Here is a 22,747-nt window from a genome sequence, read left to right as displayed (position 1 = left end):
ATTTGACTTATCGAAACAGCCGCTTACCATGGATTTGTCGTTGCCAACGGCCATTGGTCTTATTTGGGATTTGTATAGCAATCAGCTTCCCCAAAGTAACAGTACTCTCCGCACTCTTCTTTCCATCCTCCTTGACTTACGGCTACGTTTAAAGATTTATTGCAATTTTAGTCCGATTTAAATCACGTGATGTTCCGTAAATGTTTTCGTTTTATTTCTGTTACAACTTTTATGTGCATGGTTAGTATTCATAAAAGTATGCAAAGATCCGCGAATTTGCGTATCATCCTTACGCAGAGGCCATGTTAATCTTCATTGTATCGTTTCATCCATCCATTAGCATCATCATTATCATCATCGTTTCATTTAATCTATATAATCATAAAACTCTGTCGCTTGCTCGGGCGTCCTTCCTTGTTTGCTTGCTTGCTTGAATCTTGTTTTCGACGATCGGGCGATTCCATCTTTTTAAAAAAGGGATATATTGGCGAATGTTATACATTTTTAGGTTTTCTATACAATTGTATCTAAGTTTTAATGCATTTTTTTGCGTTAAATATTTCATGCAGATCTATATGAACGAACTATCTATATATATATGAGATTTTTGAAAACTCACACAGCGTTTTTCATAATTTAATGAAGTAAGAATTACCATGATAAACGGGTGGCACCTGATCGTCATAAAACTACTCTCGGACAACCAGTACAGGAAAATCTCGTGAGTAGAAGAAGCAGAGGACGACAGCGAGAAACATACGTTGAGAGTCTGAACACCTAGGCAGTATCAAAAATGATGAGCAACAATGAATTCATGAGTGCTTTCAGGGAGAGAGATAGATGGAAAGCCATAGCCGTCAAAACCTGTACCAGGTAGGACACCACTTGAATTAAGTAACGCAAATACTTTTTCTAATATTCCTCCCTTGTGTTCAAACTGTTACTCAAATTATATCTAATTATACTGTTTATATATACATAATAAAAGCAGTAAGGACAATATGTGCGTGTGTGTTCGTCAATCGGAGACGATTATGACCATAGACAACTAGTTGTGTGTCCGCAGGTGGCTAATCAGTCCAATCCGGGCGAGGAAGCCCCTGCCACGTCAATGTTGAAGTCTTTCATATAGGACATCAGAGTGTCTTTGAACCTTTTGCGCTGTCCACCAGCTCTTCTCATTCCGCACCGGAGTTCACCATAGAGCAGTCGTTTTGCTATGCGCGAGTCTGTAATCCGATACATGTGGCCACCCCAGCGGGTTTGCGCTTTGCGGATCGTAGTGATGACGCTTGGGAGCTTGGACCTCTCGAGAACATCAGTGTCTGGGATTTTGTCTTACCAGCGAATGTTCAAGATGTTCCGAAGACATCGAAGATGGAAGTTGTTTAGTTGTTTTTCGTGACGTCTGTAGATGACCCACGTTTCACAACCATATAGAAGAGATGTCAGGACCACTGCTTTGTACACTTTGACCTTTGTGTACTGCCGAATTCCTCTTCGTTCCCAGACTGTTTTCCTTAGTCTGCCAAAGGAGCTGCTGGCCTTGGCAATGCAGTTGGTGATTTCGATGTCGATGTGGGCAGCACGAGAGAGTGTACTGTCAAGGTAGGTGAAATGGTCTACCGCTTTCAAGCTCTGACCATTTACTTGGATGTTCGGTTCCTGGTACGTGTTGCCAGGAGCAGGCTGGTGCATGACTTCTGTCTTGCTCATACTTATTGTAAGACCGAAGTTCTCACATGCTGAAGAAAATTTGTCCACTTCCAGTTGCATTTCATGCTCTTTGGTGGCATTGAGAGCAAAGTCGTCAGCAAAAAGGAGGTCTCTGATAACTATTTCTTTGACTTTACTGACAGCTTGTAGACGGCGGAGATTGAAGAGCTTCCCATCACACCGGTACCGGATTTGGATGCCAGGAGTAACTTTCTTGATCCCATCAGTCAGCATTGCCGAAAACGTCATGCTGAAAAAGCGTTGGTGCTAGCACGCAACCTTGTTTTACGCCGTTGGTTACCGGGAAAGGGGCTGAGATGTCACCATCATCAGTTACTTGTGCCATCATGCCGTCATGAAACTGTCTTACAATATTCAGGAACTTGTCCGGGCAACCAAACTTTGACATGATCTTCCACAGGCCTTCCCTGCTCACTGAATCGAAAGCCTTTGTTAGATCAACGAAAGTCATGTAGAGGTCTTGATATTGTTCTTTGCACTTCTCTTGAAGTTGGCGAGCGGCAAATATCATATCGATGGTTCCGTGACCTGTGCGAAAACCACATTGGCTTTCTGGAAGGTGACCCTGTTCCAGGTGTTTCAGAAGGCGGTTTAGAAGAACACAAGCCAGTATTTTGCCTGCGATTGAAAGGAGAGAGCTACCTCGGTGATTATCGCAAGACTGTTTGTTGCCCTTCCTTTTGTAGATGTGAACAATTGTTGCGTCTTTGAAGTCTTGAGGTAGAGTTTCGCTTTGCCACAACTCTTTGAACAGTTCTGTTTGTTTGAGGATGAGATAGCGACTTGAATACTTCGGCTGTGATGGCGTCGGAGCCAGGTGACTTGCCAGTCGACATTTGCCTGGTAGCTGTTACAACCTCCTCCTCTGTGGGTGGTGTGTCGAGGGCATGGTTGATTGGCATTTGAGGTAGCCGTTGAATGGCTTCATCATTGATGTCTGAAGGACGATTCAGGACACTGTCAAAGTGTTCAGCCCATCTCTCGAGGATTTCATTTTTTTAGTGATGAGTGAACCATCTGCACCGAGCAGGGGAGATGTGCCTGATGTCGTTGGTCCATAGACACTCTTCAACGACTCGTAGAAATGCTTCATGTCGTGCCTATCGGCGTAGCCTTGGATCTCGTCGGATTTGTTACTGATCCAGGTATCTTGCATGATGCGAATTTTTTTCTGGACTTCACTTCGCTTACAACAGTAGGCGTCTTTTCAGTGGAGTCTTGGTCATTTTGGTGGATCTTGAAGAGCCGGTGCTTCAATTTAATGAAGTAAGAATTACCATGATAAACGGGTGGAACCTGATCGTCATAAAACTACTCTCGGACAACCAGTACAGGAAAATCTCGTGAGTAGAAGAAGCAGAGGACGACAGCGAGAAACATACATTGAGAGTCTGAACACCTGGGCAGTATCAAAAATGATGAGCAACAATGAATTCATGAATGTCTTCAAGGAGAGAGATAGATTGAAAGCTATTGCTGTCAATACCTGTACCAGATAGGACACCACTTGAATTAAGTAACGCAAATACTTTTTCGAATATTTCTCTCTTGTGCTCAAACTGTTACTCAAATTATATCTAATTATACTGTTTATATATACATAATAAAAGCAGTAAGGACAATAATAATGACTCTCAGGACGTGAAAATTTCAGGAATTTATCTTTTTTATTTATATAGAATGCAGATTGTACCATCTTTGTACAAAAGGAAACATATTTATCTAAGTACTTCAGTTAATGCAGTTTCAAAATATATTAGATTATGGCGTATATCTCTACAAAATCCTGTAGGAGTTTGTGACATATTTCCATTCTATGGACGTTCGGAGCGAACGCAGACCCCACGATACTATTATAACACTTTTGAATAGAATAAATATTACACATTGATTCTTGCTTAAATGATAAGAAAATGTATTTTCGTTCGAGTTACACGTTCAATACAACGGGAGCTCATATGAAATGAAAAAGAAAAGTGTATCGCATCTCTGGCGAGGAGGCGATCACATCTTTAAACAAAGTTAGAGGGTGATTACGTACGTACGAAGATTTGCATAGCGTATTACTATATACTATGTTGGTACAAAAATATGTCGTTTATATATATACATAGTTGAACGTCAAAAACGATATTAATTTTGCACCAACCTAATAGATGAAAAAAAAATGGCAACTATAAGATAATAAAACAAACAAAATAAAATGCAATTTTATTTAAAAAAAAGTAAATCTTGGTTTTATTTTTCCATTAAGTTATATTCTAAAATATATAAGCGGTAAATATTCCAAACTGGAGGCAATGGAATTGAATTTGTTTTAAACCAAAGAATGATAAAAACTGATTGAAAAGCATATTCCCCAAATCAGAAAAATATCTATAATCTAACAAAGTATCTATTAATTAAATGAAAGTATCTATTTTATTAAAATAAAGAAACAGTATATTTTCGTATTATTCGGATTATTCAGACTACTGTTCTCATTTTGAGTGTTATTCTCACACTGTTTCGGCCGATGTAACCTCCGATTTTCTTCAGGTGTATCTTGTCAAATTCGGGAATCATTATGTCGAATTCGGGGATCTGCACGGAATTTCTAACAAAATCTTCATATTCCATCAACTATGATTAGGTAGAAATCTTAAGTAATTCGCAATTGTATATTTTTTTAAAATATAGCCCGCACTGAGGATTGAACCTTAAGCCTCCAAAAGAGTGCCATTTAAAACTAAAACCTAGTACTTTATCCGTTACGCCACTGGTCATTTCTGATAATTTCAACATGAATTTTGGGAGCTTTAAATTTATTCTTGGTTTTAGATGTACAATCTTACTACTTATCACTATGTAAACACAGCCACCTTCACATTGTCTCTCAAGCCTGAACGGAGTCGTGCAATTTTCAGTTACTTAAACTACTTGTATACGATGTAATAATGTTGACACACCGGTTCTACTTAGATCACCGAAGTTAAGCAACACTGAGCCTGGTCAGTTATAAAAATGGGTGACCATTTAGGAATACCATGAGTTGTATGTGCTCTTTGCTTATAACGACATTGTTTCCAGTCTTTCTGAATTTCTCTTTGCCATCAGATTCAAGGAGTGACGACTCAAGAGAGGCGAGGTTGAGAATTACGCAAGCTTTGTTTTACAATTACATGCACAGCCGGGGGTATTCATTGTCCGCCAAGACTGAATGGAGGCTACGCATTTTTCGGTCACTTAAATTACTTATATACGAGACAATCACGTTGACACACCGGTTGTAGTTAGATTGCTGATGTTAAGCAGCTTGGAGGCTGGTCCATTTGCTTAACTTAATACAGGCGTTGTATGCGTTTATTACGTGTGATGATCCGCATATATATTCCGCCATTAAGGAAAAAACATGACAAATTCACAGCGTCTTCTCAGGAGCTCAGAATTTGTCAACGTTTCACCAATGACTACTGGCATAGAATAGAATGAATTGCAATTAAATTAAACTATTTGATCCCCCCCCTTTTTTTTTTTAATTCGTACGTTAAGGGTCTTATAGAGAAAGACAGCCTCATACCTAGGACATAAAAACGCAATGCATAGAAAGTCCTGACTTTTATTTTTTGCAGAAACTCAAGTAGTTCATAACCACAGCAGTGAACTTGCATTTAAAGAAACACTTGTTATTTTTTCCAAAAGAAATTAAATTCTGGGTAGTCAAATCCGAAATCCGAAATATTTCCAGTTTATTGTGTGGCCCCTTTTCTCTTAGCAAAATAGTTCCCACTTGCATCACTAAACGTGCAGCCTAGACCATGTTTATAATAATGCCGCTTATTAAGTTAAGTAAATACTGATCGTTTCAAAACGACCGGCTAATTTGCCAACTTTTTTTTTGTGTGAAGTTTATTCAATCAATGATTTTTGGGTCACAGATCCCCCAAATGTTTCTTTAGGATAAAAATGCTCACAGGTCGTTCTCAGAGTGTGGACGAGGTTATAAAATGGGGTCAAAATATAATAGACGTGGGATAGAATTGTATCCCGACTTCCATGTGTGGTCATGAAACCTCAGCCTGAAGAAACCCAATGCTTGTCAGTTTTCTGTTTTTGAATCGGGTTTATTTTTCTCAACCTGGTTGTCAGGTCTTTTTTCCCTTCGGCGACAAACCCGTTCATCCCCACCCACCCTCCTAAATTTGGAATCTCTTTTCGGTTTATTTATTGAATAAATAATAACAAAACGAGATCCCTTCTCTTGTCGTACACATTGCATGTGATTTATGGGGTTCTGTTGCACCGGGACGAAACGAAAGCATCGCCACGCCAATCCTATGTTTTGATAACACCCTCTCGGGAAAGGGATTGCACTCAGCGTTACTTCGTTATTTCTCTCTTTCTTTCTCTCTCTCTCTCTCTCTCTCTCTCTCTATATATATATATATATATATATATATATATATATATATATATATATATATCATTCATTCTTTCTCTCTCTCTCTCGTTCGTTCTTTCTCTCTCTTTCGTTCTCTTTCTCTCTTTTTCGTTTCGTTACGCCATCCGTTAACACAGTGGAATCAAAATGAATGACCATTGCACAATTGTATTTATATAATACCAATTATACAGAGTGCACTTTTACGAACTGTCCTGTCGCTTTGGACCTAAGAAAACACTTTCACTTTATTTATTTATTTAGTCTTATCTTATTTATTTATTTAGTTTTATTTTATTTATTTTTTTATTCATTGAATTAGTCGTATTTTATTTATTATTTATTTATTTAGTATAATTTTATTATTCATTTACTCTTATTTTATTTATTATTTATTTACATTATAGTACATGGATGTATGGCTTGGAACTTTGGTGGAAGAAATTATGCTTCGTCAGTGTACACACTAATAATCATGTAAAATGACGTCTCCACCAGTGAAGTTAAAACAGTAGAAATAAAAAAAGAAAACCTCTATAAAAACGGAAAGTAAAAAAAAAAAAAATCGACATAGAAAGAAAAATGAAAAAAAACAAAAACAAAACAAGAAAGTAAACATCTCATTTTGGAAACAGAGTTAATGAATTATTTCCAAATTCATTTCAGACGGCGAGTAATGTCTGACTTGCTATTTGCTTTCTTCCTTTCTTCTAAATACCTGAAATTATTTCGTATGGCAGTTTTTTTAATCGCTAACTTTTGCACGACGGAATTGATATTCATACATGCAACTAAATACACATTGATCTTATTATAGATTTGAAAAGTTTTAATCATTATACCCTTTGTTGTGGGTTCAATCCCTATCACAGGCGATAATAGTTAAGCAATAATATAAAAAAATAACACTTCTATCCGATCATTGCTAACAATCTACCCATGTTCAGTTTTAAATCCCGACAGTTTGACATAAAGATACCGGAGTTCAACTATAAGGTTTTTAAGCTCGCAGAACTGCACCTGATGAAGGTCGAAGGTTACATCGGCCGCAACGTTGCGCATAATAGTCTGAAACATTAAAATATTACACATTTATCAAAACCTTCCTTTAAAAATTCTGAAAGGCCTTTGATCGGTCGGTATGGCCGAAAAGTTTTAACAAAATATTGAAGTTAAACAATTTATGAGAAAATCAAAATCACATTTAAAAAAATAGTTTCACGTTTTCTCTAAAACTAAAGAAGAAAAAAGCCTAAGATTTAGGAAAAAAATGTTTGATTTAGGAGTAAGAGTTGAGCCTCAGGCGTACGTTAGATGATAACGAGAGAAAGATTAAAATACTTTTGATGTACTTACGGCGTGGCGGAAGGATTCAGTTTTGAGGAGGGTGGAATTTGTAAGATCAAAATTGTGGGTATAAGCGTTGCAGCGTGTGACTATTGCTTCAATAAAAATGTAGTATTTGAGATCATATTTATGTTGGAAAATATGGGATTTTGAGTTTCTGGCTGTTTCACTCATATAAAACATCAGTCATGACACATTTTATTTAACAGAAACCATCTAGAGAACAAGAAATGTATGTGGGCGGAGTTTCGTGTCGTGAGCAAAAAAAAAAAAAAAAAAAAAAAAAAGAAAAAAGCCAAACAAATTTTATACATTTTATTGCACTAAATTGAACAAAGAACGATTGAACGAGACTAATAACACAGAACAAGACATTTACTTTAATAAGTGCTTAGGATGGAATCGCATCTCCTTTTGATTTCTTTAAAAGATCAATCCTTTTAGACATGCTCTCAACCAAAGTGGAACACTGTGAAGAGGAGATGCTATTTCATTCGCTTTGCACAGCTTTCCACAGTTTGTCATTGTTCAAAAAAGTTCTTCCGGTCAATGCACGAGATATTATTAACCAAATATTCTCTATTGGGTTTAAATCGGGCTTTGACCTGGCCAAAATATCACAGCAATTGAGTTATCCGCAAACCATTTTCTGTGACTTTAGCAGTGTGCAGGAGCATTATCATGTTGAAAAATAATGTTCTGGAATATTCCCAGTTTCTGAAGACTTAGTAACAATTCTGTTTCTAATATTCGAATGTATTCCTTTGCATTGATTGACTTTTCATATCTAATAAGTTCCTCAACTCCTGCTGCAGTAAAAGTTCCCCATACCATTATCCCTCCATTCCCGTGTTTAACTGTCGTTTTTATGCAACTTGGCGAAAATCTTTCTCCAGTTCTTCGATTGCACCGTTTGGCAGCATCGGGAGCATCACTAACAAGTCGAAATCTTGATTCATCCAACCAGAAAACACTCCTGAACCAGTTTGTATCTTTCTTGTCATAACATGAGAAAAATTTCTTCCTACCATTGATGTTCTTCCTAGATAAAAATGGCTTCTTTGCACACCTTCTAGAGGAAAATCCCATTTCTTTCATTCGTCTAGATATTGTATATCTAGAAAGAGAATTTCCAGCTCGTGTTTTGAATTCTTTGCTTTGGTCAACATAAGTTTTTTTTTCAATCATTCAAAACAGTTAATTAAAGCCTGGAACAAAACACATTTTAAAACCATTAAAGAATTAAAATCAAATTCTAATATTTATATGTGTAAACCAAACAAAAGTGCAGGAGTCCTGATCATGGATCGTTCAGACTACGTAGAGAAAATGTTATTAATTCTGAACGATGCATCTAAATTCCGTAAACTTGATCCTGTCGAATTGGCGGATAATACTTACAAGAATGAAATCCAAATGCAAAAACGTCTTCTTGCATTATATAAAAAATATTTTTTCAAGGACGTTTATGACAGGATCAGAACCTCTTGGTATTTACGTCCCAGACTTTACGGTCTACTTAAAATACATAAGCAAGGTATCTCACTGAGACCTATCCTATCTATGATAGGCTCCGTTCAAGATTCTTTGGCTACGTGGCTTTTGGAAAATTTGCAACCTGTACGTGAGTTATATACTACGCACTGTATACCTAATTATTTTTGAGTATTCGCGTAGGTTAGATTCGGGTTCTGAGACATCTTTTATGCGTTCTTTTGATGTCTCTAATCTTTTTACCAATGATGACCAGGATAAGACACACTCTATGGTGGTCGCCTGATTTCTCCCCAGTTTTCTAAGGAGACATTCACAGAACTCATATTAATGTGTACTAAATCAGTGGAGCTTAGCTTCGCTGATTTTATGTACAGTCAGATCGACGGAGTCTCAATGGGGAGCCCATTGGTCCCAACTCTAGCTATTTTTGTCGGTTATTATGAATCCGTTCTTTTCAGTTCAGGAACAAAACCCACGACGTGTTAGATATGTTGACGATACTTTTGTAATATTCTCATCGCAAAATAAAGCGTCAGCATTTCCTAATAAGTTGAATTCCCTTCATGGAGCTCTGCAGTTCACTATGGAATGTGAGAAAGACAACACTTTTCCCTTCTTGGACGTTTTTGTTGAACGTTCAAGAGATGGCTTTCTCATGACCATTTACAGGAAGCTGACCTTTACTGGCCTGTATGTGAACTGGTCTTCTTTTGTACCTAAATCGCGTAAAATCGGCTTGATTAATACATTGGTACATAGAGCCCTAATGATTTGTTCATCTATTAAATTGGAAGCCGAACTGGATAAAATCAGGGATATTTTCATTAGTAATGGTTACCCTGAAGACCTTATTAATGATTGTATAAATAAAAAGGTTGCTGATTTTATATCCTCTAAAATATTTGGCCCTTTAAAATGGCCTGTTTACTTCAAATTGCGGATAGGGGATCATCGTAAAAAATTAAGATTTTTAAAAGTATCATCAATTGTTTTTACTGTTTCCTTGCGTTTGGTATATGCTACTAGACCTGTGTGGTAAAATGATCCAATGTGGATTACTCAAAATACAGTTTGGATCATTTTACAACACTGCTATGAAAGACATTCACTTTTTACCATGCAATTTGGATGTGAATTTTTAAATCCTTTCATTAACCTCCCCTACTCTATGATATTTAAATACTTAAACAACTTTTAATTGTGATTTGCCATGTCTCACTAACTTTAGCAAATAAGGTGTAAACCATTATAACTATTGGCTAATATTTTCTCCTCTGAAAAGATGGTAGACATCGAAATCCTATAGGATAAGGAGTTATAATATTTCAAATGTATTCTATGTCTTACACAGAATAATAAGAATCTTTTGATTTTAAATTCAAACATTTCACGTCATAAATTTTTAAATTCATTAAATGACTAAAATTTGATTTATTTGCTCTATATTGTATATTGAGCAATTAAAATTTAGGTGGGATAGTACTTATAGAATATTACTGCCAGTAACATCTTGTAAAATTTATAATCACAGGTTTCCATACCAGTTGATTGTTAGATAATTTTATTCTATATATATATATATATATATATATATATATATATATATATATATATATATATATATATATGTCGCTCCATTAAAAGCAACGATTATCTTGTAAAACTTATAATCGCGGGTTTCCATACCAGTTGATTGTTAGATAATTTTATTCTGAAGTATATATATATATATATTTTTTTTTTTTACATGAAGGTCACCACGTATGAAGGCCTAGAAGCCACTCGGGGATAAGGGTTAATGTGTGTACGGTAATCAATGGGATAGTAGCGTAGAATAAGTTAGTATTAGAGATTTGATAAAGTGTTATTACTTAAGGGGCGGTTAATTAAAAATTTGTTTGTGTTGGACTTGAAGACATCCAAGTTGAAGACGGGAGGGAAACAGGTAAGGGGCAGAGAGTTCCACAGGCGTGCAGTTCAGTTCTAAGAAAAAAGCTTTGTTCATGGAATCTACGTTTCGATTTAGGCACAGATAAAGAGCGGGGAAAATTATTGGCAGTCGGGTGTTTTTTGTGAAAGATTGGCGAGGGGGGGACCAGAGAATGGAGCTCAGCCGAGTACTTGCCATGGAAATAACGATAAAAAAGAGACAGGCTCGCAACGTCTCTTCTGTTGGAGAGAGGTTGCAGGGAAGAGAAAATGGCATCCCGCACCAAGCACGAAGTCTATTTTGTACTCTGTCAAGGCAGGATAGGTTGTTTTTAGCAGCTCCTGCCCAGATGTGGCAGCAGTACTCCATCCTTGGACGTACTTGGCTTTTATATAGATAGAGAATTGCATCGTTAGTGAGATATCTTTTGGAGCGGTAGAAGGATCTCACCATTTTTCCAGCGACCTTGGCAAAAGATTTGATGTACGTGTTCCATTTCAGATAAGGAGTAAAAGTCAATCCCAGAAGCTTATCAACATATGGGGCCTCCCCTACGAGAGCCATCGATTTCAATTGATGCCAGTTGGGGATCAGAGCGTTTATGATGTAATAATAGGAGCTTGGTCTTAGATGCATTAAAGGTAACCAGCCACCTCTTCGCCCACTGTAACACGCGCTCAAATCTGAGAAGAGAGAATCAGAAACAGCATTGTCATTTACGGCCTTTGATGTGTTGCCATAGATAGTTGTGTCATCAGCATAGATGTCAACGAATGATTTTAGTACGTGTTTTGGGAGATCATTGATGTAGATCAAGAAGAGAGTTGGGCCCAGGATGGACCCCTGAGGGACTCCAGCATTAATGCTATGGACCTCTGATTTCTGTCCATCAACCGCTACTCTTATCAGAGAGAAATGAGCCTATCAGAGAGAAATGATTTAATGATTGAGAAAAAATTTCCAGTTTTACCGTAGCTGGAAATCTTGTGAAGTAGGCCTTTATGCCATTCTTTATCGAAGGCCTTTGATATGTCAAGAGCAATTGCCCTAAAAATGAAGCATTTGTCGAGAGATTCGCTAATCCTATGAGATATTACCGTTAGCACGTCTGCTGTAGATCTAGCAGAACGGAAACCATATTGCGTGTCACTAAGAAGGTTATTTCGGCTGAAGTGGTTGAGTACTTCTCTATTAAATATGGATTCCAACAACTTATTCATAACACACAGGAGACTTATTGGTCTGTATTGAGAGGGAGATAACATCACCTGAATTCTTTAATACAGGGCATACGAGATTTTCCAGGGTGTTGGAAAGCACTTCTTCTTAAGGCAACGCTTAAACAGTTTGGTAAGTATGGGGGCAAGTTCTGGCTGTAGATTTTTAACACTATAATTGGGATACCGTCAGGACCAGTTGCTGTACTAGAATCAAGGTTCTTGATTAGCTTGCGAACCTCACGCACAGATATTTGTATGTTGCATAGCGTGTTGTGTGTTATAGGAGGAAATACAGGGAGTTGATGGCCTTCGTCGCATAGGGTAGAGTTTGCTGCAAAGTTCTTGGCAAATAGTTTGGCCTTGTCGGATGCTGACGAGATGACCTCTGGTCCATTGATAATGGTTGGGATAGAACGCACGATTCTGTTCAGGGTCCTATTTTCTATTTTTTGGATGGTACAAATTGTACCCATTCGGTCAGGTCTGATACTATAGAGAACACATCCTTTGTAAACATGGAATGGAGAGGTAGATCAGATATGAATGTACGGAAGCTATCCCAGTCAGCCATAGTGTATCGGTATACCGTACGATGGAGAAGTACGTCTGTAGACTTATTATATTTCATTTTTATCTTAACTGATACAACGGAATAGTCGGAGGATCCCAGAGGAGATAGAACGGAACATAGCTCAAGGGAAGTGGAGAGAAAAAAGTCTGGAAGGCTTGCGTACTGATCGGTAGTATCGGGTACACGGGTAGGCTCACGAGCAATCTGAGTGAGGTCATAGGCAATGGCAAAATTATGACAGAACCTCCCCTCATCATCAGTCTTATTTGAGTGGGTCAGCCATTCCACATTATGGACATTGAAGTCACCGCAAATGTGAATGTTAGCCGAGGGGTGAGCAGACAGGATGTGATCAATTTTCTCCGATATACTCTTATAGATAGTAACTCTGCTGTTGTGGGGGCGATAGAGGGCAAATATAAATGCAGTGGTGTAAGCAAGTGCAACCCGTAAGCACATATAAGGTAAATTAAGGTCTTCTCTGGAGATATCTCTGCCACACGGGAAGCCATCTTTAATGTAGGCACATATTCCATACCCATGGCGATCTTGGGGGTCAGATTTAGATGTTAAGTCAGAATATCCTTTAATTATGAACTCATATAGGGAGGTGGTCGGCCCTATTCCAGTTTCGCTTAGAAACAATATGTCTGGTTTCGTCTCCTGTAATTGGGTTTCAACCTCTGGAAGGTTGGAACGTAAACCCCTGATGTTGGAGAAGGAGACATGGTAGTAGGGGTATACGTTGGAGGATAGGGTTCTAGGTTTATTCGTTTTTTTTTTTGAGATATTTCATGTTGAGGATTTTGTGATTTGTGAAACAGGTCAGCATACTTGGTTAGAGCAGGACAGAGAGGGAAAGTAAGAGAGAAAAGACGTGAATTTTTTTTGTAGCCCATGATAAGGTAAAGCGGTAACAATTACACACTAGTATTGCATGGTCTAGAATCCATTCACCAAATGGCAATACAGCAGCCCCAGTACTTTGCACTTGCTGATAGGACACCCTCCTTAGTGGTTAATCCAAGGTTCGGGTCCATGACTATCAGGCGGTTAACGTCAATCCAGATGAAAACGTTTACCTCCAGCACCCTTACTAGTGACATGGCCGCAAGGATAGACATACAGACAGAAAATTTCCGGCATCTCAGATCACTGTTCACAAAGTACTACTGACCTGGGAAGCAGCTTTTCCTTCACCCTTTGTCAGAAACATAACTCATTGGAAATGAGGACCGAGGGACAAAAAAGGAGAAGCGAGAGTTACTGGAGCTGCCGATAACACATGCACTGCATTATCTACTCTCCATTAAAAAATAAAATAAAATAAAATAAAAAAGGTAAGAGGGACTTATTAATATCTACTCAGTATAAGTCCTTTGCCCCATTCCCAGTTTAAGATAGTACTTGAAAATGGTTTCCCCTCCCATAGTAATCAGTGGAAGTTTTTATTATTTATTTATTTATTTTTTTTGCTTTAGATACCTCGAGGTAGAACCTTCGAGCTTCACCTCAGAATTAAGTTCCAATAATGGAAATTGTGAAGTCGGCTTATGTTTTTAGATTGGAGAATCTCATTTAAGAACTGGTTTAGAGTAGTACCAGGCATATTTGACAAAAAAGATTTAAAACAAGAGAACTAGCAAAACAGGATAAGTAAAGTTAAAATGTTTCGAGTTTTAAGTCAAAACTGCAATAAGAAAAAACTAAGCAAACAATATATATATATATATATATATATATATATATATATATATATATATTATACACAAATGAAGGCAGTATTAAGATGAGAATAGATTAACAGTTATGGATAAGAATTGTTTAACTTAGCTCTGAAGACCCCGACCCTGTCTTCCTGGGGGTCATCTCGAAAAGAAGGAAAGATATATATATATATATATATATATATATATATATTTGTGTGTGTGTGTGTGTGTGTGTGTGTGTTTCGTGCGTGCATAATTTTAATTAACTAGAATATAACATTTACGACATATTTTTTAATCAACACACAGCGATGTTTCTTCATAGGTACACATGTTTCAGAAAGTCTTTATTGTTTATTTTACATCATGGTAATCTTGACGAATTTATAATTTTCCTCTCTAGCATATATTTTGTTTTATCAATTCCAACTCAGATAATCCCCAGTAGAAATATTCGCAATGAGTTAAAAAACAATTCAAAGTCCTAATGGGCGGATCAAATACAACATTTTTTCTAAAGTGATGACATGCTATAAAACAAACAAACAAACAAAGAAAAAACTAGAAATATCCTACCAGCTAATCGAACGAAAAGGACCGAAGACGGCTTGCTGAGGATGGCAAGGCGGAAGAACTCAATGCGTATTTAGCCTTTAGCTGCTCGCGCACATATAAACACGCACTAACAAGGAAAAAGTTAAACGTACACACAGACACAATGACACGCTGCCAAATACGCACTCTTTAACCAAACATGTGTTGCATTATGCACATTTTCATTATTGAAAGAAAACTTTTATATTCTTTTTCTTGCATAAAATGCTTGGTTATCAAATTTTGTATTCCTCTAATTTCTCTGTTTATGTTTTAAGTAACCGTCTGTTGCAATTAGTGACATTTTATTATTTCAATGTTTCATTCTATTTAATTTCATTATGCATGCCTGCTTATCCATCTATCTATCTATCTATCTATCTATCTCTCTCTCTCTCTCTCTCTCTCTCTCTCTCTCTATATATATATATATATATATATATATATATATATATATATATATATAATACTAGTTTGACACCCGGCGTTGCCCGGTCGTACAATACAATTAAACATGGTATTTTAATTTCTCAAGATTGCGCATGTATTATTATAGAATTAATCCTCTATTTATTATTATATATTGCGAGGAATAATTTGCCTGGTGTACTGATGAAAAAAAATAATAATAAAAAAAATAATAAAAATATAATGATAATGTAGTTCATCAAATTTTGTCTGTGTTTGTTTACAATGTCACGTCAGCTGATATTTGGGCTTGATGATGAATGCCCTGGAAACTCACTTCTGACAAATGTTTTGTTTTAAAATATGCAAACAAGGAAATGCTTTGCAGCGATTTTAAATCGCCCCTCTTCTTTTATCGTAAATAGAATTTATCAATGGAGAGAAATTAAAATAAAATGATGAGGTACAGCCCGGCTTGAACATGCGGTCATTCGATCTGAAGTCGGATGCTCTACTAATGAGCTATGTTCTCAGATATCAACATTTTCTTTTTCCAAAAATAAATTATTTGTTGAGATTTTGTAATCTCCCTTGCCCGTGCAACCCAAATTGTCCCCTGTAAAAATTCGTTTGTATTTATAAGCAAGAAAGATTATTTTTAAGATATGACTTTTTCAATTTTCTATACTTATCGGACGAATTTCTGTACAAAACATATCTAAGAACGCTGTCAGACATATAAACTACTTTTGCAAAAAATAAGCTCAGCCGTTGCGGAACTTATAAGGAAGGAACTCACAAAGACAGAAATATATAATAATAGCGATTCATGTGTATCTATATATAGTATATTAATATATGATACATTTTTACCCCAATTATATTAAATGTCGGTGTGGTTCTCGACTCTGTTCGAAGATATTAAAATAGTCTCTACTAAAACCAGAAACCAAACTACAAGCTTAAAATGAAGTAAAAAATACATTCCAAGATAGAGTCTATTTAAAGAGCAACGACTAGCTTTAAATCAGTTTTTAACATTTTTCTTCTAATAAACCAATATTAATGTCCTAAAATACAATATAAATAACAGGTAGTGTTTATAGTTTAAACATTGTGTATGTGAGAACACACACACACACACACGCACACACACATCATTTCATAATTAAACTTATTTATCTATCTCCGATGTTTAAAAAAAAAAACGTTTTCCATATCTGATGACAACAGCATATACTTTTCATTGTTTTGACTCTTGTGTATATATCCGTTAATATCTTATATGTTTTTTTTATATAGACTGATGTGGTTCTCAGTTGATTGTGCCGAATATATACTTGAGATTCAAAAGAATGAAAAGAATATTCTGTTATCACAGCCCTACTAATTAAACCTCTACACTTAGAGCAATAAAATTCAAGGGAGATGACTAATAATCTTTATTTGAATCAGTATGAGTATTTCTGATGATCATTATCATTTTATATATTCCAGATAGTAGGCGAAGACCCCGAAAAAGGTCTTCACTTACTGAACGGTTCTGAAAAGTCGGTCTCCCGCAATGAATGGGGTTTTACATCAGACCGAACATGGTCAGTACTTCAACAAACACTAATGTAAAGTTATATATATATATATATATATATATATATATATATATATATATATATATATATATATATATATATACTAGCATGGGTGCCAGAGTGTTTAGAGGTGTGTGTTGAGCAAAAAAAAAAAAAAAAAAAAGAAAAAAATGGTAGTAGGAAGGCAGGCTCGAACCCGTACCGCAAAGGAGGAAAAGAACGGGGGGAAAAAAACTGACGTCTTTGCTCTTACAACCACTGCCAAACCGGAAGTGACGTAATTTTAAATTAAGGCTACAAGAAGATGACTATTGAAAATATCGGCGAAAAAAGTGACCCCTCCCTGTAGAAAAGTGCCCAGTTGAGGGTGAAGAAATTAATGTTTTTAGCCAATTGTCTGGTATTTGTCGTCTGAAGGACCGAGCTTGAAAACGATAAATCTTTTGAAGATCTGTCGCTTCTGTCGAAAGTTTAGGCTGACATGCAAACATACATACATACATTTATATATTGGTAGTTCAAATTTTCGACCCAAACCGATTAAAAAGCTTGCCCTATCTCTGAATACCCTTTATGTATGATTTCAAATCGTTAGACTAGAAACTGACTGAGTAATTTGGTAGAGAACGAAGAGGTCAATTTTTTAAACTTTGACCCCTATTATGACCCTTTAAAATTTATTGTTTTAGGCTCAAAGCAAGTTATTAAGTTAAATCCATGTCCTAGAAACCTATATCTAAAATTTCAATTGTTTATAATCAATATTGGCGGAGGAGTTTAGTAGAGTTCTCAAAAGTCAAATCGTTGAACTTTGACCGTTTAACAGCCAAATTTGTGGCCGAAAACTGATTATAAAGCTGTTCCCAAATTTCCATACCCTGTATATCAAATTTTGAGTTTGCAGGCTGAAAATTGACAGAGTTATTGCGTAGGGAAATATACACAGACAGACGGACACACAGACACTTTAACTTTTATATATATACTAGCATGGGTGCCCGGCTTTGCCCGGGTGTTTAGAGGTGTATGCTGAGCAAAAAAAAAAAAAAAAAAAAAACGGTCAATTTTTTAAAACTTTGATCCCTATTATGACCCCTTAACATTTATTGTTTTGGGCTCAAATCAAGTTATTAAGTTAGATCCATGTCCAAGGAACCTATATCCGAAAGTTTTAGTGTTTAGACCCAATATTGTTGGTGGAGTTTTGTAGAGTTCTCAAAGGTCAAATCGTTGAACTTTGACCCCTTAAAAGCCAAATTTCTGGCCGAAATCAGATTACATAGATTTTCCCTAATCTCAGTACCCGATATATCAAATTTCGAGTCTGTAGACTGAAATTGACAGAGTTTCTCCGTAGGATAATGTACACAAAAACGCAGACAGACAGACACGTTCACTTTTATGGATATATATATATATATATATATATATATATATATATATATATATATATATAGATGAAACAAAAACATATACGTACTAGCATTTCAGCCCGGCGTTGCCCGGGTGTTTGGATGTGTATGTTGAGCAAAAAAAAAGTGGTAGTAGGAAGGCAGGCTCGAACCCGTACCGCAAAGGAGGAAAAGAACGGGGGTAAAACCTAACGTTTATGCTGTTACGACCACCGCCAAACTGGAAAGGACATTTAAAAAAATAAGGCTAGACAATCTAAAGGAGAGGACAACTTTCAAAAATATCGGCGAAAAAAGTGACCCCCCTGTAGAAAAATGCTTAGTTGAAGGGGAAGATATTAATGTTTTTAGCCAATTTTTCGATATTTGTCGTATGAAAGGTCGAACTTTAAAACAGTACTGATCTTGATCTGCCAGTACTGATCAATGCTGCCAAGACTAAACTAGTTTCATTCAATAATTACAAGAAACCCTCTCTACCACCCATAGCAATGGCCAACGACTCTTTATCTGAGAGTCCATCTTTCAAACTCCTTGGCCTAACGTTCACAGGAAACATGAGTTGGAACAATTACATTGAAGGCATTGCCAGGGCCGCTGCAAGAAAGGTAGGCTCTCTCTACCGTGCTAGAAAACTACTAACACCCGAAAGTATCCTGTACCTCTATAAGGCCACCATTCGCCCATGTATGGAGTATTGCTGCCACATCTGGGCTGGTGCATCTGCTACTAGTCTCTCGCTCCTTGACAAGGTTCAAAAGAGAGTCGCAAACCTGATAGGCCCTGAACTGGCATCTAAGCTTCAGCCTCTGTCCAATCGACGAAATGTTGCATCTCTCTGCCTTTTCTACAAGTATTTTAGTGGTGAATGCTCTGACGAACTGCAATCACTTGTGCCTCCACGACGTGAGCACCCTCGACAAACCCGACAGGCTGCTAAATCCCACCCCACACTGTAGAGATCCCTAGATGTAAAAGATCTTTTTACTCTAATAGTTTCTTCCCCAGAACCGCAAGACTCTGGAATTCCATTCCAGGTCCCTGCTTCCCCAACAGTACTGATGTGCAGAAGTTCAAGTGTAACGTGAACCGACACCTTGCTGCCCAAATCCCTACATAGTACCCCAGTAGTTGTTGCCCCTGATAGTAGCCCCCTACACCAAAGTGGCAATTTGCCTTGTTTGGGGTGAAAATGTAATAAAAAAAAAAAAAAAAAAAAAATCCGTCGCCTCTATTGAAAGTTTAAGGCAGACATGCAAACAGACATACATACATTTATACATTGGTAACTAAACTTTTTTGACACAAACTGATGAAAAAGCTTGCCCTACCTCTGAATACCCTTTATGTAAAATTTCAAATATTTAGACCAGAAATTGTCTGAGTAATTTGGAAGAGACCGCAGAGGTCAATTCTTTTAAAAACTTTGACCCCTATTATGACCCCTTAAAATTTATTGTTTTGGGCTTAAATCAAGTTATTAAGTTAGATCCATGTCCAAGGAACCTATATCTAAAATTTCAAGTGCGTGGATCAAAAATTGTAGGAGGTGTTTGGTAGAATTCTCAAAGGTCAAATCGTTGAACTTTGATCACTTAATCGCCAAATTTCTGGCCGAAACCCGATCACATAGATTTTCCCAAATCTCAGTACTCTGTATATCAAATTTCGAGTCTGTAGACTAAAAATTGACAGAGTTATTGCGTAGGGAAATGTACACAGACACACAGACACACAGACAGACACGTTCACTTTTATAGATATATATAGAAGATAGATATAGATATTATGGAAACAATTAGATGTTCACTGTAAGCTTTTTACGCAAATATTATGCAAGTATAAATCAAGTAGAATATTCGCATGAATATAAGTACACGTAATAGTTAACTAAAGATTATCATCCCCTAAGAAAACCGAAAAAACTAATAGGGTATTAATTAAAATAAATGTTTAAAATAATATGCAAATTAACTGATCTTTTGCAGATGAATGCAATTCATCGACCCATATATAAGAAAATTTTATTTTTTTAAAAAATAAATAGAAAAGGTGGCTTTTAATATGAATATCAATACACACAAAAGATAAACGAATTATAGGGCTATAGAAGACTAGCCTGGGTGCTCGGCGTTGCCCGGGTGTTTGGATGTGTGTGTTGTGTAAAAAAAAAAAAGTTGGAGTTGTAGGCAGGTAGGCTCGAACCCGTACCGCGAAGGAGGAAAAGAACATGAAAAAATGACGTCTTTGCTGTTTCGCCCATAGCCAAACCGGAAGTGATGTAGGTTTAAATTAAGGCTAGTCAATCGAAAAGACAGGATGGCTTCCGAAAACATCGGCGAAAAAGCGCCCAGTTGAGGGTAAAGTGATTAATGCTTTTAGCCAATTTTTCCGTATTTGTCGTCCGAATGGTTGGCTTCACAATCACACCGATCTCGTGAAAATCCGTCGACTGTCGAAAGTTTTAGGCGGCCAAACCTACACACATATATACATACATTTAAACAAACAGGTGAGATTTATATTATAAATTATATTGGACGCAATGTATAGTAATGATTTAAAAAAAAAACAAACAAAGACTCGTGCTTCACCACCAAACCTTCTGCTTATGACTTATTTTTGCTTCTGCCGCCAATGACTGAGCTATGAAGACATATTTACTTCAAGACTAAAAATTAAAGCATGAACCAATAGCTACTATGTTATGCGTTTGTAATGACGGCATTCGACCTTCACCTGGCAAATTTCATTTTTTGTTAATTTTCACACTTTTGCACCGATTTTTCCGGGCTAAAACCCAAATATAAAGTTTCGCATAGATTCAAAATACCTTATATATGAAGTTTCATGTCTGTAGACCAAAACCTCTAGGAGGAGTTTGGTGTGCAAAATTTTTTAAACAAAAATATATACGTATACATAAATATATATGGCAACAATTTTGTGTTTACTATAAACTTTTTACGCGAATATTATGCAAGTATAAATCATGTAGAACATCTGCATTAATATAATACACGTAATAGTTAAATAAAGACGATCATCCCATAAGAAAACCGAAGAAACTAATAGGGAATTAATTAAAATAAATGTTTAAAAGAATATGCAAATTAGCTAGATCTTCTGCTAGTGAATGCAATTCCACGCCCTATATATAATAAAATTGTATTTTCTTTTTAAATAAATAGAGAAAGCGATTTTAATATGAATATCAATACACACGCTTGAAAAATGAATGTATAGAAGTGATAGACTAGATAAACTAGACTAGATAGATATGTGTGTGCAAATACATATATATGTGAAATTTAAAATCGAGGTAGAGAGACCTAGAGGGTCGACGTTTCGAACGTCTTATGCGGGCTTTCTCAAGAGGGATGGTCAATAACGAGAGGGTCGAATGTATCTATGTGTATATGCATGCGAATATTTTCAAAATGCAGTTATCCATGATCACGTGTTTCAGTGTTCATGACTCATTAGCATGAATGAACATTGTAAGATTTGAAACAAAAACTCCAGAAACTATTTAACAAAAAACGACTGAGCTAATTTCCATTCGTGCTAGAATGTAACGTGCTTTATGTAAGTTATTTATTTTTAAAATTTTATTTGCAATACTTTCTGAATAAATAGAATTATTACACGAAAGAGCATTTTTACCTTAATGCTAGTAGGGAATAATTGTTCCTTCACTAATTTGGTGCCTCCAGATGGAGAGCGACATATATATTTTTCAAATAAATGTAAAGTAAATTTATAATAATCAAAACGATTTCCAAAGGGATCTGTTTTCAGTCACAAAAAAACCAATCTCAATTGCATTAAACAGAATATATACATATAAAATACAATGAAGGCAATTTTTAACCAATTCTTTTGTTTATATTTTTAATGAGTTAATCAATATATTTGTATCCTGATCGTTTATTATTTTTACTTTCTGGATTTTTTAAATCTTCCTTTTAGAGTGCTGGACAGATGAACTTTCGATTCTTTTTATTTTTCTGGTTAGTGAACCTCAATAGGTGCTTCTTGGTGTGTATATATATATATATATATATATATATATATATATATATATATATATATATATATATATATATATATATATATGAAGGATTTTAATAGCACTGAGGGAAATGCCATTATTGAAATTGAGGACTTTTTTTTTGACATTTAATCGATAAGAAATACTACAAAGTCTGAAAATCTAATCTCCAAAACCAGTATGTAGTTACACGGATGGAGCATTCTCCATTTTACACAGAGCCCGCTCGAGAATACATTTGAAAATTCTCGAAGCGGTC

At 36.2% G+C, this 22,747-nt stretch overlaps 1 protein-coding gene and 1 non-coding gene across 4 annotated transcripts in view; both read right to left on the bottom strand.

Moving 5' to 3' along the window:
- LOC145292940 (signal peptide, CUB and EGF-like domain-containing protein 1) overlaps window positions 1–22,747 on the bottom strand; it is a 476,335-nt gene that overhangs the window by 29,053 nt on the left and 424,535 nt on the right. The gene's annotated exons all lie outside the window — the stretch shown is intronic.
- LOC145293582 (U6 spliceosomal RNA) lies at window positions 253–356 on the bottom strand. The gene has a single exon (XR_013869744.1). It is a non-coding gene; the product is annotated as a U6 spliceosomal RNA (small nuclear RNA).

Source organism: Euprymna scolopes, chromosome 14 (genome assembly GCF_053919585.1).
Source record: "Euprymna scolopes isolate OS-2025 chromosome 14, ASM5391958v1, whole genome shotgun sequence".
NCBI classification, from domain to species: domain Eukaryota; kingdom Metazoa; phylum Mollusca; class Cephalopoda; order Sepiida; family Sepiolidae; genus Euprymna; species Euprymna scolopes.
The sequence above is the reverse complement of the archived record's forward strand: the minus strand, read 5'-3'. Positions and strand labels throughout refer to the sequence as shown.